Below are 27,557 nucleotides of genomic sequence, written 5' to 3' on the forward strand. Positions count from 1 at the left end.
GAGCAGGGACTCGACGAGTTGACGCCTAGACTCGTCGAGTAGGATCGCGTTTTTGCTGACTGGATTAATGAAGGGACTCGACGAGTCCGTGCTGTGGACGGAAACCCTAAATCTCGGGGTCTGTGCCCTATTTAAAGGCCTTTATGACCTTTATTTGCGGCCATTACACCCCTGAGAAACCCTAGAGAGCAGAGAGAACGTTTGTAGTGCAAGAGGATAGCTAATTCATCATTATTTGGTGTGTTTTAGCAAAGGGAAGGGAGGATTTTGAGCTTAGCAGTCTTGTGGGACTCAAATCTTCCATCATTTGGTGCAGAGCTGCGGTGGGAGGTAAGGATTCATGTCCATTTTCATTGAGTAATAGATTTCATGAATCTAGGGCTTTTTCTCTTCTTTTTGGTAAAAGATCTAGTGAATGTGATGTCCCCTTGTGTCAATATCTTCAGATCTGGACCTTGAGAGGTCTAGAGAGTCCCTATTCTCCAGCTTTATGCAATCCTTTATGAGTTTGGGGCTTAGGTTATCATATTAAGGGTTGTTTTGGCATATAGAGGTGATAGTGTAATGCATGGACCTAAAGTTCGAACCTTTACGTGATTATTGTGTTTGGGAAGGTCAGATCTATAGGTTAGAGGGGCAGATCTGACCTCAGAAGGTCATTTCAGTGTTGCCATGGAAGGAACTCGCCGAGTCCATTAGTGTACTCAACGAGTCGAGTCGGGGTTGCCCCGCGATTCGTGATAGGTGTAACCCGTCGAGTGGAGGGATGACTCGACGTGCCAAGTGAGGCTAGAAGGATTCAGAAGACCCGCTTGGACTCGCCGAGTCGCCCATGTGCACTCGACGAGTCGGGTCAAAGTTTGACCGTTGACTTCAGTTGACCGTAGGGTTTTGGTCAAGCTGATTCAGGGAGGGGTAGAATGGCCTTCTACCCAATCTTTAGAGATGAGTCTAAGAGAGGGTATTGATCAGGAATGTTATTATGTTAATAGGAGGAGGCTAGGTCGGGTTATCGAGCACAAGAGGTTATCCGACATCGTACGAGGTGAGTCTTCTCACTATACTGTACCTAAAGTGGTACCTATGTGTGACCGGAAGGTCTTATATGCTATGAGATGTATGTGTTGTATACTGTTATATGATATTGATGTGTTATGTATGTTGTGAATGCTAAGGACCGGAAGGTCATTATGATATGGACCGGAAGGTCAAGATGATATGGACCGGAAGGTCATTACGAGTAGGACCGGAAGGTCTACCAGAGTTGTGGGACGGAAGTCCTCTGAGGCACAGTGACCGAAAGGTCTTATAGCCTTGAGTGGCTTATGTGCGTATGTGGTATTTGGGGAACTCACTAAGCATTTATGCTTACAGTTGTTGTGATATGTGTTTCAGGTACTAGCGAGGATCGCGGGAAGGCGCCGGCATGATCCGTACACACTCATGGATTTTATGTCTTGAGATTCTGGGATATGTTTTGATATGATAACATTGGATACATTATGTTTTGATATCATCTTATGAATAAAAGTATGTTTTGAAAATGAAAAATTGTTTTGGAAATTTACGTCGTTACAAAATGACCGAAATCCATCATATATTAAGATCACCACTTAATAATCGCCAAATCAAATTAAAACTTATACTGCTTAAAGTCCTCGGGTTTTAAAACAAACCAAACTAAGAGTTTTTAAGCCAATTCGTTTACAAATCTAATGCCTCTCGACTTTGTCTGACTGTCAGACATGGTCAATAACATCGGCTTATGGAATGGATCGGCAAGATTATCTTTTGATATGAATCATTGACTATGATGTCTTTACATTTGACTCACTATCAAATGTGTTGGTACTTATTGAGTATGTTTCATGTGAGCTCGTGTGACTTGGGATCCATACTTGAGGTAAGTTCACCCAAAGTCACAAGAAACTTCATAAGGACCATCAATGATTGAATTTCAACAAAGATGTCACTAATGAATCTCTTTCAGTCACATTGTCCACTTTACAATTTAACCAACTGCAATATACTCTAAGTATGTTAAATACACTATGGTGTATTATCTGGTACTCTTTCAAGCTAATATATCACCATTTAGTAAAAGCACGAATTCCGACTGCGAACGGAATTGCCTTTATTAGTGCGGAACTTAGCATCAATGTAACTCTTACAATGATCTCTCCCATACTATCAAGATCATCTCTTCTGTCCTCCAAGGACACTTAAGAATGTTCTTGATCTTGATTCATTGATTCTTTTCAAATTGATCTAATCAAACTTGTCATGCTCAAGGCATACGAGTCATTAGATCTAGTACATGTCATGGCATTTATGATCGATCCCATAGCAGAAGCATGTGGGACACGACTCATTTGCTTTAGCTCAATAGTAGAACTAGGACATTAGCATTGCTCAATGTCATGCCAGCCTAAACTCCTTTTTGAGTTCTGCATGTCGAGTTTCCTCAACATTCAATGTACTTTGGCTTAATCCAATGAATCACTTTGATCTATCTCCATAGATCCTTATTATGTACGTGTTTTGTATCTCCCATTTATATCATAGCGAAACAATTCTCACACCAAGACAAGCTTTTACACTTGCCAAGTTAGAATATAGTTGCTTATGAATCGTACATTATCTATGTACAATACAAGGATGACTACAGTGCTCCCACTAGCACTGACATATATATGGCTTATCTATGTTTCTCGAAATTCAAACTCCTTGAACATTCTCATTGAAACACAGAATCTAATCACTCCCACTAGCTTTAACTTATATATGGCTTATCTTTATTTCTCGAAATTCAAACTCTTTGAGCTTTCTCATTGAAATAATGATCCCACTCGCGAGATGCTTATTTTGATCCATAAATGAAATTATTAAGCTTACACATCCTTCAAAACCTTTCTTGGTTTGATTATGTGTTTGTTCCTATCCATACTTGTCTCTTCTTGAAGATCCACTTATACCTAATGGTTAAGGTCAAGTGCTTGATCTACCAAGTTTCAACATACATGGACTAAATCTTGCTTTCCATGTATTCCTTCCATGTTATAGCCTTTAGGGCCTACCATAGCTTCCGATAGCTGGTATACTCTGATTGTAATTCTACCAGTGACTCATATACCTTAGTAATATAAACTCTTATATAACAAGGTGTATGACGTCCTCTATTAGATCTATAAGGAAAAAGTGGAAATATGTCAGTTTCCTTAATAGTTCTTTCAATTCCAAATTGAATGCTATCTCCAACATACACTTTGTTCTCAGAAGGTTGTTAAACAATTATCCAAAATGCTTGATGGGTTCACCAACGAGATAACACATCTCTTATTCAAAGTCCTAGATTGTCGAGCGCTTCATGACGAGCGTAAGCCTCATAATCGTAGACTTCCATATATGGCAGTGAGGATAGAATCCCACTTCACATATCATAGAGTGTTTCAAGAACCTACTTAGTTGGCACAAGACCAAAGGACTTCTTGTAACACTATTCATGGTACAACCCACGAATTGTTAGCAAACACAGTGCGACTCATCTAGTACAAAATCAATGAACGATTTGTTTCTCTATCCAACTAGCACTTCCTAGTGGCAGTGTTTTGGGCAGAGATAGATCATAAACTCTTTCACGATCACTTAGATGATCAATAAAGTTTGGACTGAGATTCTCACTATGAGTGTCTCATCCTATTGCCCAATTGATTCTTAATGTCATTATATGAGAGCTCTGAACTCCTAAGAGGTTCCAGACTCACATTCATACGAAGTTGGTCTCAGTATGTATCGTGGTTAATCTGAACGGTCCATTAGTGTGAACTAATTCCAACAGATACTCTCATCACCCAGTGACGCATTCATCATCTATCTTGATAAACAAGATTTGCATTTATCATAAGACTCGAGGTCAAATGATATCCAAAATCTGAGCTAACTGGATACTTGGTAATGCATTTCTCATTTACGTATCCAATACTATGATTCCACAAATACATTTCACCCAAACATTTGGATGTATTTGAATAAGTACTTATTATGGTCAATATGTACGATCCATTAGTTGAACTAACATCAACAGATATTCACAATAATACACCTTATTCAAATGTTCGAATCAATTTTGAACTATTGCTACTATACTAGCTTCATAGATTTCATGACTTTCTTTTAACATGTTAGAATGCTCCACATTTAAATAAGTCAGAACTATCTCATGAATCATAGTATAAACAATTTCAATTATAATACCATAGACTAAACATTTTGAAAAGAGTTGTCTTTTGATCCTATGAATGTAGCAAGGGCTTGGCATTCATGATCAAATTATCTTCTCGATGTTTCAGTCTTCTTACTTCATTTTAGCAACTGCACATTCTTGCAAATGTCAGTTCTTAATCCTTAGTAAAATACTCAAGGTTTAGAAGCAATGTTTTGATGGCATTATAAATCCATATATTTGATTGAATACCAAACATGGAAGAACTAGTCATATTTTGATCCAATGGAAAGTAGCACGGGCTCGTGAAATTTAACTTCTTCATGTTCCAGTCCCTTCACCTCAAATATACATTTGGGCAAGTTCGCTTTCTTTGTCCTTTTCTTGTTATGGAAACAAGCAACTATCTAAACATGTCTCAGAATAAGCCTTCCTTTGTCCTAGGTATTAGGGCCTAGATTAGATATACCAATACTAATCGCCTTTTAAACCATGGGCAATTGGCTTTCTTCTTGACACTTCTATTCATGATAGTAAAATATAGGAGTGTTTTTGAAGTATGAGTTTCTACGATTGGCCATGTTAGTTCCAAATGGAAACCTCAACATGTTACACAACTCCTTAATGATCATTCCAAGTTGTTCATATCAAAATCAAAATGAATTGATTATATGTACATGTCAGCTAGTTGACTAACCCTAGTCAACTTCTAACTCAAGGAAATTCCATTTTACTTCAATATATCAATTTACAACGTACATTTGATAATTGCTCTTTCTAACAATTTAGAATACAATGTTTGAAGTAACCTAGGAAGAGCTTTAACAAAGGCATGATCTTTCCTTTCGTTTATGAGAACTATTCCCATACTACGAATTTTGACAAGATTGATTATCCTCATAGCTAATCCTTTCAAAGGTTTTATAGCAGTAGATTTTAGTGGATAAGGTTATAGACATCATTCAATAAAATTCCATTATAGTTTGTTTTACTTATTCTTAGAAAATTATCACCCTAAATAAAATTATTTTAGAAGGCTAGGATCCATATTTGGCTCCATGATGTGTAAAGGGATGTCGTAAACACACCATAAAGTTATTTAGGTAGGCAAAGCCCTTTGCCAATTTCGATCACTACGAAATTCCTAGATCTTTGAGATTTATTGACTATCAATGGCATGTTAATCTCAGATTATGTTCATCTCAAATTCAATGATGGGGTCGCCGCGGATCACTGAACAGATGGTGAATCAACCATACAAATCGCGTAGTCCCCAGCTCAAGTTACGCTTGAGATTCGCGAGTTCCACATCATTCTCTACCTATACTCTCAAATTGATGTGTCGGTTAACCACGCGAGCTCCATCAACAAGTTATAAAGAGAATGTGCAACTTTTATGGATAACATAAGATTCACACTAAATAGATTGAGAATTAACCTTGCAAAATCGCATGGCCCCCGGCTCAAGTTACACTTGAGATTCGCGAGTTCCATATCATTCTCAACTATACCCTAGATTGATGTGTCGGTTAACCACACGAGCTCCACCAACAGAATATAAAGAGAATGTTTAATTTTCATGGATAATATAAACTCACATTCTATTAATAAAACGGGATTTGTTTTATACTTGTATTTAGAATACTTTTAGTTTGACCATTATCACTATCAAACCATTTCGGTAACTCCATTCTCAAAATGCAATTGGGCGGTGAGGGTTGTAAGCGTGAAGCATATTAAAAACCGACCTCATTAGGAATCAAAGAGACATCCTTAAACCTCTACATTAGAATGGGTGAGCCTAGTCGAGGTAAGACTGACAATGTCAACATTTAAACACGCAAGGGCGCATGTTGTAACTTTCTTATACATATAATAAACATAATTCTAATATATATATAAATACAAGGGGTAAATTTAAAACTCTTTAAATTTAGTTGTCTATTATTAATTCTAATTAACTGCGAGGACGCAATGTAACAATTAATAAATCATGAGGGGTTAATATTCAAATTTATAATTCTCTATTACAAACAATCTTAAATATTGAATTCACTATTTAAATAATAGATAAATATCCAAATTCAAATAAACATATTTAAATAATATTTATCAATTACCAAATAAATATTCAAATTTAAATAAACACATTTAAATAATATTTATTAATTTTCCAGATTCAAAAACAATTTAAATTAGGTATTTATCCATGTTTATCAAAGCTTCATATTTGAAAATTAAAGGAAAATTCGAAAATCCCGAATCTGCTAAGTTCACGTCGTGAGCTACGACTAGGGTTTTAACACATTACGAATTTTTCAATTATTCTTCCATCATTCAATTCCAAACAAGTTTTTACAGAAAACATGGATCTAGGGTGAAAGTAACTATGAACCAATGGCTCTGATACCACTGTTGGGTTTTCTACGCATCAAATACACTCTAAAACTAGGCAGCGGAAAAATCGAAACAACGATATACCTAAGTCTACATGCATCCTATGGATCTATGGCTTCATGATAATTACATCAACCCTAGAAAACTAAAACATAAGTAAGAAAACATACCTCTTATGTAGCCCTTGATCTCCATGCTTGAGATCTTGAACCTCCATGAAGTTGCTTGGATGAAAGGATCCAAACCAGAATCCCTCTAATGGTATCACACCCAATGAAACCAAAGAGTAGAATAAAAATAACTAGGAGAAGGGTCAATTTCACAAACCCAAAGGGGTTAGAAATCGTCCCTAAGTGGGGAAGGAAGAAGGGTTGGCGAAACTTCAAGCCAAGGTGCAAAGAGGAATGAAATCCCTAAGGCCCTATTTATAGCCTTGTGAGTACTCCTTCCCATGTGGGATGGAAGCCTAACCACGAAATTTCACTCCTTTCCCATGTGGGATGGAGTGATTTTCATCTAACCCTAATTCCATAAGGGTTGTGGAACATTCCTGATTAACCAACTATCGATTAATGAACATTTAACCCTTTAGTTAATTAAACTGTTAATTAATTCCCATAATATATTTCCAAAATATATTTCCAATTAGTTTCTAATTAATTATTAACCATAATAATTAATAAACCAATTTCTCCTTTATTTATTCTACTCAATTTGGGTCTTGAGGGCAACCCAAAAGGACCCTGCTATTATTAGAAATATTACCAATAGTTAATGACCTTGGACGCTATTCCAACATATACGATCCCTTATCAAAAGGACATGTCAGAGTTCGACAATGGATTTTGGGAGCTACGATTGATAATCGAATTTTGAAGTCGTACTTGCATTTATAGTTATTAGACTTATCCAAGTGGGAGACTGTTGGATTAGGTGTCGAAGTTCATAACTATATTTGGTATGTACTTGACCCGATAGTAGCATGGTCCTTTTGGGTTGCCTTCACCAAAGCAACTTGACTGGATGAATTATGGAGAAAAAGGTTAATTATGATTTATTAATATATTATAGGAATAATATATTAAAAGAGAAATCATATTATTTGATTAATATTGGTCAAGAATTAATTTAGAATTAATTTTGTGGTCAAAAGAGATTAATTAAATTAAGGGGATTGATATTGTAATTATTAGATAATTGCAATATGGGCTGAGGATCCCTAAGGATAGGGGTGGACGAAATCTTATGGATAGCCCATAAGGATTTCGTCCAAGGCTAGTGTTCTGGAAGGATCCTATGGGCTGCTTAGGGCTTAAGCAACCAAATTAGGTATTTGACTGAAACCCTAATTCCTCAGCTATATAAAGACCCCTTGGGTATCTAATTTTTGGCCACTTGAACCCTAAGGATCTTAGAGCCGATTTTAGTATCCCTCCTCCTCTCTCTCATATTCTCCAACTTGCTTCTTGGTGTTTGTGATCTATTAGAGGTATTACACTTGTGATACTAAAGCTCTCCAAGGTTAAAGATCAAGCTACAATTGAAAGGTAACATCCTAACTTAGCTTTTAGTTATGATTTTTGATTTTATGTTTGCTAGATTAGGGTTTACAAGCTTTGGATGGTTATTGCATGTACAATTAGAAAAACTAGATCCAAAGCTTTAGGGTTTGCATGTGCACCATAGGGTTGTTGTTTTGCTCAAAACCCAACATTTGATGCCATGGTTAATTATTCAAAGCTAAAAAGAATCGATTTCTGGCCCCTGACAGACGAACTCGACGAGTCCATATTGGGACTCGACGAGTTGAGGCAACTCGACGAGTCCAAAGCCTGACTCGACGAGTTGACTCGTCTGATTGCAGGATTTTCGAATTATAAGACTAAATTAGATTTGGATAATTACCATAAACTGTTTTTCCTGTGAAAATCCAAATTTTCTAATATGGTAATGGATATCCTAATCTAATTGGAAGATAATGGTCAAAATTTAAGATAATTACTAGATTATATGATAAACTAATTATTTGTAAATTTTGAATTGTATTTATCTTGCCAGATAAAATTGGATTGGGTCAAATTTTGATAAAGATAAAATTGTATGATTATTTTAATTATTTCAAATTTGATCTAAATAGTTTTGAAAAAGTTTCATAACTTGCCCTCAAGTTTTGGAATTTAAAATTGATTAAAAAGTTTTAATTTCGAAATATTAAATTCTAAACCCTAGTGTTTTAAAAGTTTAAAATGCAACCCTTATACTATTATAATATTAAAAGCTTAATAATTATATATATATATATATATATATATATATACATATATATATATATATAAGATGAGTCAGTCTTACCGTTAGTAGGTCTCATTCACGAAGTTGGTCTATAAGGGGTGTTTAAGGAAGCGGCCTATAAAATGACCGCCATTGGGTATTCACTCTTACCTACCGCACTCTTAACTAGTGGAGGGTTGTTAGTCGAACGGGTAGGATAGGACAACTAATTCCTCATTAATAAGTATAATGATTATTATAAAGTAACTAAATGTTTTTCATAAATTCCAAATCTTAGTTACTTTAGGCAAAATGAGAAAATGATGCTATTCCATGAAATTGCACTTTGCACCTTGCCAAGTCGTTAGTGGAGCGTGTGTGGTTTACTGACACACTAACTTGGACTAACAAGGGTGGAAAAGGGCAGCTCGATGTTTATCATAGATCAATGGAGCGTGTGTGGTTAACCGACACATTGATTAGGTGATAAATGACATCGAGAGTACCAAGCACATTTGCATGGTTATTCACACCTTGTTTGTGATCCTCGGTATCCCAGTTACAAACTTGAAGGGCATAATCGAGATTAAACATGCCATTGAAAAGTTCAATGAATCTCAAAGAATTTAGGAATTTCAATTCATTTAAAACCTAATGTTCATTTTCGTTTTTCATGGTGGAAATTGGTAAATCATCATTTACCTACCTTCAAATATTTTGCAATTGGATTACGACATCCCTCTTCCGAATTGTAGAATACTATGTTGGGTCCTAGCCTTAATATTTCATTTGGGTGTTATATTAAGGATTCTTATCTAATTTAAACTTTTTCTCTTTTCTTTTCAGATGTCAGGCTCGAACTCCTCCAACACTAACTCCTCGAACCCACTTTCTCTCTTGGGCATATGTGGGAGGGTCACATTTGATGGATCCAATTTCAATGATTGGATTCGTAACATTCGCATGGCCCTAAGTTATGAGGACAAGGAAGAGATTCTCGACAAGGAACTCGCCGAGATCAATGAAACTATTGCTACTCCCGAAGAAATCACCGAGTATATGGCTTGATGCAAAGAGGCAACAAAGATGCCGTGCATCATGGTAGCCACAATGACTCCCGAGCTTCAAAAGTTCTGCTAGGACTATTGGCCTTATGACATGAACCAAGATTTGATGGAAAAGTACCATCAAAGTGAGCGTCAAGAGAGGTACGAGATAGTTGCCTCATTAATAACAACCAAAATGAAGGATGGAGAGTCCATCACGACCCACTTGCAAAGAATGCAAAGATATGTGGATCGTTTGTTCAAGTTGAATGTCAACTTCGATGAAGAGCTGTCCATTGATATTATCATCCACTCTTTACCTCCTTGTTATGAACAGTTCAAGATGACTTATCATATGAACAAGGATGAGGTGACCTTGAGCAAACTTCAAGGGTTGTTAAGAATTGTTGAAACCGGCTTGAAAGGCAAAGCTGTCGCATCAACTCCTACTGCTGCTGCCCCTGTCTTGACAATTGAAGAAGGGAAGGGGAAGAAAAGGAAAGCTCCTTCTAAGAGCCACAAGGGAAAGTCTCACGATGGTTCTTCTTCAAGTGGAACCAAAGGTGGTTCTGCTGCTCCTTCATCTAATCCGAAAGATGCAGAGTGCTTCTACTGTCACGATAAAAGGCATTGGAAACGAAGCTGCCCGAAGTATCTGCAAGATATCAAAGATGGGGAGATAAAGCCCACCTTCGTAGGTATTTACGCTATTCAATCTAATAACTCATCACATGCTAGTTCTTGGGTCGTCGATACAGGATGTGGTTTTCAAATTTGTTCTGAATTGCGGGGTCTAAGAAGAAGTAGGGATGTGGAGCATAGGAAGATGAACTTGATCATGGGGAATAGGAGAGCGTCTCCTGTCACCAAGATTGGAGTTTATTCTTTATTGCTTAGTAATGAGTTATGGTTAGATTTAAACGAGTGTTGCTACTCGTCAGAAATGGCGAGAAACATTATTTCTTTTCATGGTTTGTATAAACAAGGTTTTAGATTTTTGTTTAACAATGAAATTGGTTCTATTAATGCTTTTTATAATGGTAAATTTTATTTTGAAGCATTGCCTTGTAATGGTATATATGAAACTGTGATCGTTGTAGACAACTTGGGAAATAATGTATTGCATATTCATTCGTCCAATGGTTTGGACATGGAATGCTTGTGGCATTGTCATCTTGGACATGTCAACAAGAAGCGCATAGCCCAACTCCAAAAGGATGGAGTGTTGGAGTTGTTTGACCTAAAGTCGGATGACACGTGCCAGTCTTGTTTGCTTGGGAAGATGACTAAGTCACCTTTCACTGGTACTTATGAAAGAGGTGAAGTATTGTTGGATCTTATACACACATATGTGTGTGGGCCCTTCAGATCCACCACAAGGGACGCTAACCGCTTCTATGTAACTTTTACCGACGATTATAGCAGATATGGGTATATCTACTTAATCAAGCACAAGTCGGAAACCTTTGAAAAGTTCAAAGATTTTAAGAAAGAAGTGGAGAATCAATTGGGCAGGAAGATAAAGATGCTCTGATCCGATCGAGGTGGTGAGTATCTTAGTATCAAGTTCCACGGCTATCTTAAGGAATGTGGAATTGTTTCACAATTGACGCCGCCTAGGACACCGCAGCTCAATGGTGTAGCTGAGAGGCGCAATCGAACCTTGTTGGACATGGTTTATTCCATGATGAGTCGAGCTTCGTTACCTATCTTATTCTGGGGGTATGCCTTAGAGACTGCCACCCATATCCTTAATCTAGTCCCGACTAAGAAGGTTGCCAAAACACCTCACAAGATGTGGACAAGGAAGGTTCCCTGGTTGGGGCATATCAAGGTTTAGGGTTGCGAGGCTTTCGTAAGCTAGAGACTCACGACAAGCTTGAACCTTGTAGTGAGCGGTGTGCTTTCATCGACTATCCACAAAAGTCCTTTGGATATCTCTTCTACAGACCGAGTGACAATGTTTTCTTCGTTACGAGGAGAGGGGTTTTCCGAGAGAGAGAACTCATATACCAAGAGGACAGTGGGAGGCAAATTGACCTTGAAGAGCTTCAAGAATCAAGTGTTGAAGGAACCTCAAACACTAGCGCTCAACCCGAGGAAGAAACTCCTGTTGAACCTATTGACGAGTCCTTACCTCTGAGACACTCCAGTAGAGTTCGTGTTCCACCCGTATTATATGGCTTCCATATAACTGTTGAGGGTGATACATTTATTAGTGATAGTACACTGATAAATATGGATGAAACTAACAACTACAAGGAAGCCATGGCAGGCCTGGAGTCTGCAAAATGGAAAGAGGCGATGGACAACAAGATTCAGTCCATGTATGACAATAAAGTTTGGAACTTGGTTGACAATGTACCAAGTCGTAAGACGGTCGGGTGCAAGTGGATCTTCAAGAAGAATACCAACATGGATGGGAATGTACACACGTTCAAGGCACGACTGGTTGCGAAGGGTTTCACTCAAACTCCAGGAGTTGACTATGAAGAGACCTTCTCACCAGTGGCCAAGATCAAGTCTATAAGGGTTATGCTGACCATAGCTGCATTTTATGATTATGAAATATGGTAGATGGACATCAAAACCTGCTTTCCTTAATGGAAAGTTGGCCGAGGATGTTTACATTAATCAACCAGAGGGTTTTTTGGATGCAAAGTACCCGAATAGAGTGTGCAAGCTTGAAAAATCCATCGATGGATTGAAACAAGCGTCTCGCAGATGGAATCTTTGTTTCGATGAGAAAGTCAAAGAGTTTGGTTTTTCGAGAAGTGAGGGTGAGTCCTGCGTATATGTCAAAGCTAGTGGGAGTATAGTTCGCTTCTTGGTATTGTATGTGGATGACATACTAATCATAGGAAACAACGTCCCAACCTTGTAGGAGGCTAAGACCTGGCTTGGGAAGTGTTTCGCTATGAAGGACCTCGGAGAGGCTGCTTATATTCTAGGGATAAGGATATTGAGAAATAGGAGTAAGAGACTAATAGGACTTAGTAAAAGTACTTAGTTGGATAAATTGTTGAAACATTTTAGCATGAAGAATTCCAAGAAAGGGGAGTTACCAATCCAGAGCAATACCAAATTGATTAAGACTCAAAGCCCGATTACCGATGCTGAGATAGCAGAAATGAGTCGAGTGCCATATGCTTCCGCCGTTGGCTCGATCATGTACGCTATGACATGTACTCGCCCTGATGTGGCTTTTGCTTTAAGCATGGTCAGCAGATATCAAGGGAACCCTGGTAGAGCTCACTAGATAGCAGTAAAGAACATTCTCAAGTATCTGCGAAGGATGAAGGACTGGGTCCTCATACTTGGTGGAAGTGAATACTTAAGAGTGACAGGGTATAGTGATGCTAGTTTTCAGACCGACAGAGATAACTTCCACTCTCAGTCGGGCTAGGTATTTACCCTGAATGGAGGAGTAGTGTCTTGGAAAAGTTCCAAGCATGAGACTGTAGCTGATTCAACGTGCGAATCAGAGTACATAGCAGCGAGCGAAGCATCGAAGGAGGCGATATGGTTGAAGTTCATCGGAGACCTTGGAGTTGTACCAGCCATAAAGGAGCCTATGGACATTTTCTGCGATAATGAAGGAGCGGTTGCCTTGACCAAGGAACCGAGGGATCATGGGAGATCCAGGCACATCGACAGAAAATACCACTTCATCACACATCCGGGAGAAGAGGGACTCCTCATAGTAAAGAGGGTATCGTTAGAAGAGAACCCAGCGGACCCCCTCACAAAGGGTCTGAGAAGGGTTAAGCACTTACAGCATGCGAGAAGCATTGGTCTGAAGGATGATATTAGTTTTATTGATTAGAAAGTTATTTAGAAACTTGTAATAGATAAAATTTAATTGACATTTGATGATTGAATAAATGAGTTTTATTTATGAGTAAAGTTACTATCTTGTGTCAATTGTTTCACTTTTGCATGTTTTGACTTCCAGAATAATAGGATTATTCAAATTATCCACAGTCTGTCATACTTTGGAAGTAGGTTATGAGGTTAGACTGTGATGAATTGGTTTGTAGATTGTCTAAGTGTTTGGACATAGCAAAAGTTTGCTGCAACGTTCATGAGTACTCCTAAAATAAGATTTGAGTATTGGATCAAACCCACGCTCATTTGAATCACTTCATGGAATTCATCACGAGTGATTATGAGACGATAATATTGCATAGTCTTTAAACCGAGATATATGAGTTGTTTTTTACAAGTTGGTTGTGCATTGATAATGCGTAAACACATCAGTAACTTGATGTTATAAAACGTATTGTTGTGTACGTTTTAATAAGTAAATAGTACAAGCATATAAGTCAAATTTTATCGGTTCCTTTTATCCTAAGAGGATTAAAAGCAATATATTGGGACCCTCGATGATTTTGTGTTGACTTATGTGTCGGGTCCGGTCAGGACTGAATTGATGTGTTCAATTAAATTCTATGTCAAACAAATCAGAAATCGGGAAACAAACTGTTGGACAATGATTATGACTTCATTCCATGTATTTGTCCACACGATATCTTGAGAATGGAGGACTACATGATCCCTTATCTAAAGGACACGTTATTGACAAGGCCAGAGTTCGACAGTGGCTTTTGAGAGCTACGATTGCTAATCGGATTTTGAAGTCGTACTTGCAGTTATAGTTATTAGACTTATCCAAGTGGGAGACTGTTGGATTAGGTGTCTAAGCCCAGAACTATAATTGGTATGCACTTGACCCAATTGTAGCATGGTCCTTTTGGGTTGCCTTCACCATAGCAGTTTGATAGGATGAATTATAGAGAAAGAGGTTAGTTGTGATTTATTAATATATTATATGAATAATATATTAATTGAGAAATCATATTATTTAATTAGTATTGATCAGAAATTAATTTGGAATTAATTTGGTGATCAAAAGAGAGACTAATTAAATTAAAGGGGACTAATATTGCAATTATCTAATAATTAAAAGTTGGGCTGAGGATCCCTTAGGAAGGGGTGGACGAAATCCCTTGTGTAGCCCACATAGATTTCATCCATAGGGGCCTTCTGGAAGGATCTAATGGGTTGCTTCAGGCCTAAGCAGAGAATTAAAGTTCTAGTCAGAAACCCTAGCAGCTTAGCTATATAAGGAATCCCTACGACTCCCAAAATCGGCCACTTGCTTCCAAGAGAATACCCTAGCTGATTTTAGGAGCCTCTCACCTCTATTTCATAATCCTCCATTGCTACTTGCTGTTTGTGACTCACTAGAGGTGCATCAATTGAGGCACTAAGCTCTTGAATGTCAAGATCTACAAGCTACAAGTAAAGGTATTCTTCTAACTTTGTTTTATGTTACAAATTTCGAAAACTGTATGTTAGTTAGGGTTCATGCTTTGGATGATCTGATTTGCATGTATAACTTGAGAAAAACATTGATCCAAAGCATTAGGGTTGCATGTACACCATAGGAATGTTGTAGTGCTCAAAACCCATCAGATCTGAAACATCCCAAAAATACAGTCTAAAAATTTCATTTTAAATCATTAAGTAAAACCATGGTTACCAAAGCTTTTCATCAAAACATAATCATTATCTCAAAACATTATAACCAGAATATGAAAACATCAGAGTAAAACATCCCAGGCTAAAAACATTATGGTGTGTGTGATGCACTCATCCCGAGCTCTTCCCTCCGCTACCAGAAGTACCTGAAACCAAACCGGAAAACCGTAAGCACGATGCTTAGTGAGTTCCCCATAATACCACATACCATACACATAGACATACATACTGGGTCCCCGCCCCTACATCGGGATTTACCCAACATCAGACTCACTCCGACATCGGGTCCCGCCCGGCATCAGGCCCCGCCTGGCATCGAGCCCCTCTCGGTATACATATATGTTTCTCTTAGGCTCCGCCTGTCTCTGGGCCTCGCCCGCTTTCCACATACAATAACATAAACATACTAGCACATAAAGAAACATACTCTAATGTATTCCTGTTCTAAGCCCTTGCCTAACTTGGGCCTCGCCCATGTCCTGCTATTGATGAGTCATGGAACCCTATCCATGCTCCTGCTGTAAGTGAGATACGGGCCCCCGCCCGCACTCACTTCTCTCCTACCATGGGCCCCGCCCTTGTTCTGCTAATGATGAGATATCGAACCCCGTCCATACTCAGCTAGCGATGAGATACGGGACCTCGCCCACACTTACCTCCCTACCAGGCACATAGAAGTATCACGTAGACAACAAGTATAATCTAACGTGCAATGTATAAACATTCCCCAGGCTTGACCCGACATCAGAACCTAGTCTGAAACATACTACCATATAAGCATTCCTCGGGCTTGCCCCGACATCGGACCTTAGTCCGGAAACTACAAAAACCGACACATGCAAGAATCACAAAGACCTCTAGCATACTAACACTCCTCGGGCCTCGCCCGACATCAGATCGTAAACCGGAACACATATCATAAAATGCCTAGGTCTAACCCCCAGGTCTTCCTACTATACGCAAATATAATGGGTCGACCTTGGTCAATGTCAAAGTCAATGGCCAAAGTCAACGCTCCGAGTTGACTCAACTCGCCGAGTTACTCCATCGACTCGTCGAGTTCTAAAACTCAGATTCCTGAATTTGCGATCCAACTCGTCGAGTCAACCCCTGACTTGCTGAGTTCCCTGACTACTCATGGTCACAACTTATCACATCAACTCGTCGAGTCATTCCTCAGACTCGTCGAGTTCTACCATAACAGAAAACAGGACAACTCACTTCGAATCGTCGAGTTCCTCCCTAGACTCGACGAGTCCCTCAGTCTGTTTGGGCTATCTTAATGGATTAAGCCCCTACACTTCAGATCTAAACCCCAAACTTCGTCTACATGCTGGAATTGACCTCTTAAGGGTAAAGTTTCCAACTTTACCCACTCCTAATCCTTGTTAATGGGTTTAGCCCAAACCCTAGTGCCTTAAGACACAAATCCTTGTCCAAAATCCTTATTACTCCAAACCAAAACAGGAGGACCAAGATCTAGGGCCCAAATGTCAGTTAACCACATAAAGTCTCTGCCTTTTCATCCATACATGGCCTTCTAAGCTTAAAAGACCATAACAACCTCTTAAAGCTTGAATGGGGGTTTCCAATGGCATAAAGTTTGCACCTTTATGCCTTATCCCCCCTTAGGGACTTCAGATCTGAAATGATCTTTACTTAGGACGTCTATGTCCCATAGATCAAACTTCATGGACCAAAATCCTCATAAAAATGAACATAAAGAGGTCTAGGAAACCATAAGCCAAGTTGAAGACTTGATTACCAGAAAATGATGGAAATAAGACGGTGTTGCTGGATCTACAATCTTCTCCCTGAACCTTCTAGGTCCTTCTTCTTCTTCTAGACTTCAAGAACCCACAAAAACCCTCAAAACAAGCTCACAAGCTCAAGGATGCACTAGGGTTTCGAGATCTAGGGTTTTGGATCTGGGGGATGAGAATGAGGCTGATGGGAGGAGAATAGGATGCTTAAATAGGGTACATAAGTTCGAATTTAGGGTTTCCCAAACCCAGACCAACTCGCCGAGTTGGTCCTCCAACTCGTTGAGTAGGTTACTTAACCCGCGACCCAAAATCTGTTCCTACTCGTTGAGTCATCCCTCAGACTTGGCGAGTTACCTTCCTTTCCTTGGGGCTTTCCTTTCCTTTCTTGGCCTTCTGGATTCTGGGTGTTACAGCTCTCCCCCACTTAAACTCGAATTCGTCCTCGAAGTCTACTACGGCCTACTACCCCTCAACCTCTCACGGAGTTCCTATATGACGCATACTATGTCCGATCGGTCCAATCCTCAAAGGACCGCTTCTATTTTCCTTCCGTGTGATCTTTCTGAGCAAAAAGCTAAACACCGAGAGTATCTTCTGGAGAACCATCCAATCACTATAATCCTTGAGTACGTCGCTCTTTACCCAACCTAAAATCCTTTTGGTATTCCCCAAGTACTTACACTGGCCATTCAAGGGGTTCACCCCTTTACCCTACGCAGTCGCTGGCCTTCCCAAGGCACTTTCCATAAATAACACACTCTTCATATCTATGTGTAGTACAACCCTTCGCTGTGACTAAATCTCCAGCCACTCCCAGTGCTGGTCCCTTCACTGTTACCCACTGAATGCTTCCTCTTATCATGTCCCAGTGCTGAACACCCAACCCATCGAATGGATCAGATAATACTTTGAGTAAAAGATTCATCCCTGCAACGGTTAGACTCAGACGAGAGTTGAGAAACAAAGTCAAATCTTTCCCTCTGAGATTATTTGACCCCGCTGTGAGGGGCGTAGCACCCCTCGGTCAACTGGCTGCTCTACTCCAGAATTCTCTTATCACTACCTGTCTAAAGATCCTGTTGTCTCTTATCCGCTTTCCGGATGAAGCGGGACCACCCTGGTCCTAACTGGTCTGCCATCATCTGGGTTACCAGACTCCCACCGGTTACTGAACCCAAGCTCAATCTCTCAGTCGCTCCCAGCGACTTCCGAAGAAACTTTGGCTATCTAAACGTGCTCTATCTACCTTGCCACTCTGGCTCTATAAGTCCTAGGATCCTTGATCCCCTACCTTGACCCTACGGTCTCTACCAGGTCCCAACTGTGCTGCTATAAGTACATGGGCCTCGCCCATGGGTCCCACCCAAACTATATCTCGGAGCGGCCTCTCCCATAGGTCTCACCTTTCTATGGCTATGCAGGCCCACTCCTCCTCGAATCTCAGCTTGCTATCCTTTCCTGACTCTTATCATGCTGACTAGGAGATACAGGCCTTGCCCGCACTCCGCTAACTAGGAGATACGGGCCCCCACCCACACTCCGCTAACTAGGCTGCTAATGAATGCTACGGCTATCCTGTAGACTTACAACCCTTTTCTCACTGTCTGACTGTTGGTGGATGCTACGACTATCCCGTAGTCTTAAATCCTAGCTAAACCTGCGTCCTGCCGGGAATTCTCCGACCTGGTTTTCCAAACCAGCTATCTACTATCGTGAATACACGAACTCTACGTCGGGAAGTTTCCTAAACTTCTAATTCCTGCACTCCTCTATCCAAATGGTCAATCGGGATGCTTCCCTACCCAACAGGATGCGAACTTATCCCGACTCGCACTAACTTCTGCTCCTGAATACTTGGATGGTTCTCCCCCACTTCGATTCAACTAACTCCTTACAACTCACAACCTTGGAAAGGATTCCCCATCCTTCTTACCGTCCAACGATCGATCCGCTCGCAATCCGACGCTCACCACTGCTAGTGATCTAACTGACCACTACCAATCAATACCTCTCTTGAAAACTAGCAACATATATCTCGAGTACTAGTCATGCTTGCTACAGTTACTGCATCCTGAGAACCTTCTCTAAAAGGGAACGACCTCTAACTACTATTCTAAAATCCAAGGTATGCAAATGGCATATAACTCAATCATAATCAGGCCACAAAGTTCTGAAATACTTTTACCAATATCGATGCAGTACCATAACAATAAAATCATAAATAAAAGCTGATAGGAAAGTAAAAGATATGCACCTACAACATCGGAAGCTGCTCTTGCCTCCTATGTGGTCAGCTGGAAAGCCATGCTCCTCACTGTAGGCGCCTCTGCCCGGCCCTGATGGCCGTCGGTGATCCTCAACATCGTAGGGGCATATTCCATCACCTGTCCCGTGGTAACCAAACCCAGACACTGGGCCTTCTTGTGGCCCCGCTGACTGCAATGGAAGCAGATCAGGTCTGATCCTTGGGTTGTGGTAGCTGTACAATAACCGCTAAAATGACCGATCCAGCCGCACTTAAACCAGCCAAAATCATCACCACTGCCACTCCTACACGCACCCTCGTGCGTCCTTCCGCACTTGCCACCTCGACTGCGGCCGTGATACTCTCTCGACCTCGAATCTGACCTCCTGGGCCTCTTGCCCGAACCCTCTGATGTCTGTGCCTCATCCGGATTCCTCTTCATTTCTGACTCCAAATCAATCTCTCTCTCTGGCTCGAGCAATCATATCCTCCAGCGTCTTGCAGCTGGACCGGCTCGCAAATTGTCTGATATCGCTTCTCAGCATCTCGTGATATCGGGCCTTCTTCATATCCTCGTCCGCTACATACTACGGAAGAAGAAGGGCCCTCTCCCTGAACTTAGCGGTGATCTCAGCCACCGTCTCTGTAGTCTGCTGGAGATCCTGAAACTCCCGTGCTAGCTGCTGCACCTCGACCACTGGTACAAACTCGACCATGAACCTGGCTGAGAAGTCACTCCATGTCATCGCGTCCAACGCGGCATCATCTCCAATGGCATGTCCAACCTCCTCCCACCAATCACGTGCTCTGTCCTTCAGAAGAAAGGAGGCGAGTCGGACCTTGTCTCCCTCGGGACATCGGCTGGAACGAAAAGCGTTGGCGACATCGGCCAACCATCAGCTGCTAGCAATGGGGTCCTTCGCCGCATGGTAATCTGGAGCTCCACATGCTCTAAACTCTCGACATGTCAATGCGCGTGCCCCCATCATGGCCGATATCTCAGTACGGAAAGCTCCCAGACTCTCATCCAAAATCTCTAGTATGCCCTCCTTGAACGTACCGAAGATCAAAGGAGTCTGGTCTAAAATACTGCGTGTAATCTCCGCTGAAATAAACTCTCTCATCTGCTCCTCGAGCTGTCCGGCTCCTGAACCCGAGCCTGATCCCTCACCGGCTCCAAAACCGCCAACTGGTCTACCCCGTAGCGTCACCATTCTGCCATGCAACATACTAACCATCAGAATACTCATTACTATTGAGGGATCATATACGCACACTACAAGTTTCCTGGTTTTATCTCAGCCCTCCTTGATTCGAGTACAGATCCTCTGCTTTCAGTAGTATGGGCCCCTACTACCTTCCACATCTATCCGTACTTTCCTCAAAGATTTCCTTGACTCCACCAAGTCCCTTGCACTACTACTATTGCTCCTAGCACTAATCTCATCCTACGCTTACCCTAGGGAAATCTATAACCCAACCCAGTCCTCAGTTGCTGAAAGACTCTTCATAATGCCAATTAACCACTACGTGAATACCATCACATGTAATGAGGCTCGGATAATCCTTCGAGTAAAGGACTCATCCCTACAACGGTTGGACTCAAACACGAGCTGCACGGTAGGGTCAAATCCAACACTCTGAGATTATTCAACCCTGATCACATGTGACTTAACGTATTCACCTAGTAACTAACTCACATCACTCAAATTCCCACCAAGCACAAAGCGAGCAGCATTCAGACAAACGGAAAATCTAACCAGAAACATAATCAAGCAATTATGTCCATGTATCAGGAATCTGTACTAGCATGCGATTCTAAGCTCATACACATATAACAGGCACATAAGGCATCCTCCTAGATCCTTAGCCCTAATCTAGCATTCAGTTCTCATAAGCATATCATATCTAAACAAACATGTATGGGTAATTTGGGAGAACTTACTTGAGCTCGATTGGTTGCATGCACCACACCCTTTTATCTTTTTCCAAGTTCTTTTCTATTTTCAAAGTCCTTTTCTCTTTTCAAAATTCCTTTCTACAAAAATGATTTTCTTTTGAAAACTTTTCATACCAATCCCTTAGTTTGAGTTCAGACACACCGGAGAGTGTGCCCAAATCCCCCAAACCAAGGCTCGGATACCAACTTGAAACATACCAAAAATACAGTCCAAAAATTTCATTTTAAATCATTAAGTAAAACCATGGTTACCAAATCTTTTCATCAAAACATAATCATTATCTCAAAACATTATAATCAGAGTATCAAAACATCAGAGTAAAACATCCCAGGCTAAAAACATTATGGTGTGTGCGATGCAGTCATCCCGAGCTCTTCCCTCCGCTACCAGAAGTACTGGAAACCAAAACTGAAAACCGTAAGCACGAAGCGTAGTGAGTTCCCCATTCTACCATATACCATACATACAATCACTTACACTGGGCCCCCGCCCGCTGCATCGGGACTTGCCCAGCATCATACTCGCTTCGGCATTGGGCCCCGCCCAGCATCAGGCCCCGCCTGGCATTGAGCCTCGCTCGGTATACAAATCTGTTTCTCTTAGGCCCCGCCTGTCTCTGGGTCTCGCCTGTTATCCACATACAATAACCTAACTTGGGCCTCGCCCATGTCCTACTATTGATGAGTCATGGAACGCCATCCATGCTCCTGCTGTAAGTGAGATACGGGCCCCCGCCCGCACTCACTTCTCTCCTACCATGGGCCCCGCCCTTGTTCTGCTAATGATGAGATATGGAACCCCGTCCATACTCAGCTAGCGATGAGATACGGGACCTCGCCCACACTTACCTCCCTACCAGGCACATACAAGTATCACATAGACAACATGTATAATCTAACACGCAATGTATAAACTTTCCCTAGGCTTAACCCGACATCAGACCCTAGTCCGAAACATACTACCATATAACCATTCCTCGGGCTTGCCCCGACATCGGACCTTAGTCCGGAAACTACAAAAACCGACACATGCAAGAATCACAAAGACCTATAGTATACTAACACTCCTCGGGCCTCGCCCGACATCGGATCGTAAACCGGAACACATATCATAAAATGCCTAGGTCTAACCCCCAGGTCTTCCAACTATATGCAAATATAATGGGTTGGCATTGTGGTCGTAGATCCATGCACACAGTGAGGAGACTCACCTCGTACTGCTGAAGTCCTGCTGATAGTCCTCTGGCTGCTAACTGTTAATTCCCCGAACTGCTGCTCCTTCAGCTCCCCGAGCTATCAGTACCAAAATAACACTTAGACCAATATACCCTCAAAAGTCAAACTTGGTCGACCTTGGTCAAAGTCAAAGTCAATTTTCAAAGTCAACGCTCCGAGTTGACTCAACTCGCCGAATTGCTCCATCAACTCGTTGAGTTCTAAAACTCAGATTCATGAATTTGCGATCCAACTCGTCGAGTCAACCCCTGACTTGCCGAGTTCCCTGACTACTCATGGTCGCGACTTATCAATCAACTCGTCGATTCATTCCTCATACTCATTGAGTTCTACCATAACATAAAATGGTACAACTCACTTCGACTCGTCGAGTTCCTCCCTGGACTCGCCGAGTCCCTTAGTCTGTTTGGGCTATCTTAATGGATTAAGCCCCTACACTTCAGATCTAAACCCCAAACTTCGTCTACATGCTGGAAATGACCTCTTAAGGGTAAAGTTTCCAACTTTACCCACTCCTAATCCTTCTTAATGGGTTTAGCCCAAAACCTAGTTCCTAAAGACATAAATCCTATTCCAAAATCCTTATTACTCCAAACCAAAACAGGAGGACCAAGATCTAGGGCCTTAATATCAGTTAACCCTGTAAAGTCTCTGCCTTTTCATCCATACATGGCCTTCTAAGCTTAAAAGACCATAACAACCTCTTAAAGCTTGCATGGGGGTTTCCAATGGCATAAAGTTTGCACCTTTATGCCTTATCCACCCTTAGGGACTCCAGATCTGTAAAGATCTTTACTTGGGATGTCTATGCCCCATAGATCAAACTTCATGGACCAAAATCCTCATAAAAATGGACATAAAGAGGTCTAGGAAACCATAAGCCAAGTTGAAGACTTGATTACCAAAAAATGATGGAAATAAGATGGTGTTGCTGGATCTACAGTCTTCTCCCTGAACCTTCTAGGTCCTTCTTCTTCCTCTAGACTTCAAGAACACATAAAAACCCGCAAAACAAGCTCACAAGCTCAAGGATGCACTAGGGTTTCGAGATCTAGGGTTTTGGATCTGGGGGCTGAGAATGAGGCTGATGGGAGGAGAATACGATGCTTAAATAGGGTACATAAGTCCGAATTTAGGGTTTCCCAAACCCATACCAACTCGCCGAGTTGGTCCTCCAACTCGTTGAGCAGGTCACTTAACCCGCGACCCAAAATCCGTTCCTACTCGTCGAGTCATCCCTCAGACTCGACGAGTTGCCTTCCTTTCCTTTCTTGGCCTTCTGGATTCTGGGTGTTACAAGATCCAACTCGCCAAGTTCACCCATGAACTCGCCAAGTTTCCTCTTTAGACAGCAGAATCGGTAAAATCATTCCAACTCGCGGAGTTCACCCATGAACTCGTCGAGTTCTTCAGTCAGCAAAACCTCTTAATCTATTAAGTCGCCATTCCCGAAACTAAAGGCTCCACCACTCAGATCTCAACTGAAATAACGCCTGGAAGGGTAAAGTTTCCAACTTTACCCTTAAGAACCATTCTAATGGGTCAAAAAACCAAACCCTAAGCTTAAGAGGTTAAGGGCTTAATCATTAATCACCAAATCATCAAGACAAAGCTCATGGATGCAGATCTGGACCTTAAAGGCTAAAAGGGCAAGTAAAGTTTCCAACTTTACTCTCATGCAGGGCTAGAAGAAGCTCACAAGCTCAAAAGAGACCAAAAAGAGGGCTTAATGGATGCATGGAGGCCTTAAGACCATAAAGTTGGCACCTTTATGCCACAAGAGCTCCTAAGAACCATCAATATGAAATAATAACTCCTTTGGGACGACCATCACCCCCATCAACCACTCAAACTTGGCTAAACCATAAAAACTAGCCCAAACAAGGAGATCTAAGCATATAATAAGCAAGGTTGAGACTTTATACACGAAAAATGCTGGAAATGGAGCAAGGAATCGAGATCCGAAAGCTCCTTCTTGAATCCCCACCTTGCACTAAGATCCTCTTCCTTCAATAAGCTTCAAACACCCCAAAATGCACTCAAAATGGACTCACAACACTCAAGGAGGCTATAGGGTTTCGAGATTAGGGTAAGGGGCAATGGAGGCTAGAAATGAGGCCAACACCTGGGACTTAAGGTGTTTAATTAGGGTGTAAAACCCCAGAATTAGGGTTTCTCAAATAACGTCCAACTCATCGAGTTGGCCTTCACCAAATCATTGAGTCGATCCTCAAAAATGCGCGTGCCAAAGACCTCCAACACGTCGAGTTTCCTTCCTTAAACTCGACGAGTTGGCCTTTAGCATGGATGATTTATTTCCATAATTACCTTCTAGATTCTGGGCGTTACATTATGTTAATGGTTTTGATGGAAAAAATCCAGGAGAATGTATTAATATCCTTTCTGTGTTAAATGATAATGTGTACATGGCGAAAATGAGAGTTATTCATTGATTTCAATAACCATGACTAAAGTGGTAAGCCATGTGACCTTTTGAGTATATATTTGTTTTTTTAGTGATGTGACTTCTTGAGTGTCTAGTTGATATTCATTGGTGTTAAGACCCATGACGGAAATGGTGAGACATGTGACTTGTTGAGTGTATAGTCGATATTTATTGGTGTCAAGACCCATGGTGGAAATGTTGAGACATGTGACTTGCTAAATGTCTAGTAAATATTCATTGGTGTCAAGACCCATGTCACAAATGGTGTGTGACTTGCTGAGTGTCTAGTCAATATTCATTAGTGTCAAGCACCATGGTGGAAATGGTGAGACCTTGGACTTGTTGTGTGTCAATTCGATAATTGTTGGTATAGATACTTGCATCAATGTGAAATTATTTCTAATGTAGTTATATAACATTGTTGATGCCGAATTTTGTTAATGACTTGTATAAATTACTACTCATTAAGATTTTAAGCTTACACTTGATTTATGGTGGTTGCTACATGATCAAAGATATGGAAAAAGGGAAATGTGCTATGGATTGATCACGATTATATCTAATTTATACTTTTGATTGTAAGATTTTGTAAAACCAGCTTGGCCCTTAGGCATATATTTATATGTTTGGATTTATGATAACTATTTGCACTTGTGGCTTAATGTCAAACGTTCACCATGTTATGTTATTAACATGGCGAAATTGTTTAGATGTATTTTGTATTGAACAGTCGGGTGTTACATAATTGCATGCATTTATTATGGAAACAAGATTTATGGTGTGTGTGTGTCTATATATATATATATATATATATATATATATATATATATATATATATATATATAGGAAAAAGTTCAATAGAGAACCATTATTAATCAAGGAACCAATGAACCAATCCAAAGCGTCGAAATTTAAAGCGATCAACAGCAAAAAAAGGGTTGTAGACTTTTACAATGGACGCACATGCACCGGATTATAACAAAACTCATTTCCTTTTTTTCGTTTAAAATTGTTTTAGGTCATGTTTTTTTATCGAAAAAAAAAACCGAATATACCGTTGTTCACGATTTTTCGTCCTCTTTCCATAGATATCCATGATGATATATAAAATACGATTTTTTTTTTGAAAAAAACTCACTTCATTTTCTTTGTTGAAAAGTTAAGGTCTATTTTTTTATAGAAAAAAAATTAATAAATATATATATCAAAATTCATACTTTTTGATATTTTTTAAACATATATTCATATTCATGTTAAAAAACGATATTTCAGTTCAGATTCACATTGTGAACCTGTTCAGATTCACATTGTGAACCTGTTCAGATTCATATTGTGAACCTGATCAGATTCACATTGTGAACCTTTTCAAATTCACAGTGTGCATAATAGTAAGTCAGATTCACAATGTGAATATGAACTGATCGAGCTTTTTTACATTGTGAATGTTAAAAATTGAAATATTTACAGTTTAGATTCACAGTGTGAATTTACACTGATCGAGGTTTTTTTTTTAATTTTTTTTATAATCGGTGTTGATGTTTATTAATAGAGTACAAAAAATAATTTTTTTGGCATAATTAATTTTTTTCGATAAAAATAAACTTAAATATTGAAAAAACTAACAAAATGAAGTGAGTTTTTTTCGAAAAAAAAAATTCATTTTTAATACATCAACATAGATCTCTATGGAAAGAGGACGAAAAATCGAGAACAACGGTATATTCGGTTTTTGTTTTCGATAAAAAATGTGGCCTAAAATTTTTTTTAAACAAAAAAAAAATATGAGTTTTTTGGTAAGGAGGTGAATTTTTTGGTATACTCTAGTGTGTGTGCGTCCAATGTACACGTGTAAATCTATTTCCTTGGCCGTTGATCATTATGATTTCTGACGTTCACGATTGGTTCCTTGGTTCATTGTTTATTATGGTTATCTATTGAACATCACCATATATATATATATATATATATATATATATATATATATATATATATATATATATATATATATATATATATATATATATATATATATATATATATATATATATATATATATATAGAGAGAGAGAGAGAGAGAGAGAGAGAGAGGTAGGTTCAATTGAGAAAATAAAAAAGGTTGAGAATGGGGGAAAAATTCTTATCCAATCATTTATCTAACATATACACCTTAAAAAAATGTGTGTGTAATTTTTCATTAAGGGTATCTTTGTAAATTAGCAACTTTTTTATATAGAACTTACATGTTCGTTGTTATCAGTTTCCAATTTGATGATATCTTTAGCTCGTTTGAATCGGATATAAGAAATTCATTATCAAGATTCTTTTCTTTATATAAATCGTTAGAAATTATACGTATTTTTCCATTAATCGTGAAGTTTCGCATCTGTGTTTCAGTTTTCTTCTTCGTATTCAGTTTCCGATTTG

At 39.9% G+C, this 27,557-nt stretch overlaps 1 protein-coding gene across 1 annotated transcript in view; it reads left to right on the forward strand.

Annotated features, from left to right (window-relative positions):
- LOC145127716 (protein FAR1-RELATED SEQUENCE 5-like) overlaps positions 1–27,557 on the forward strand; it is a 46,725-nt gene that overhangs the window by 16,152 nt on the left and 3,016 nt on the right. The gene's annotated exons all lie outside the window — the stretch shown is intronic.

The sequence above is a fragment of the Lactuca virosa genome, chromosome 7 (genome assembly GCF_052849685.1).
Source record: "Lactuca virosa cultivar CGN04683 chromosome 7, Lactuca_virosa_CGN04683_v6, whole genome shotgun sequence".
NCBI classification, from domain to species: domain Eukaryota; kingdom Viridiplantae; phylum Streptophyta; class Magnoliopsida; order Asterales; family Asteraceae; genus Lactuca; species Lactuca virosa.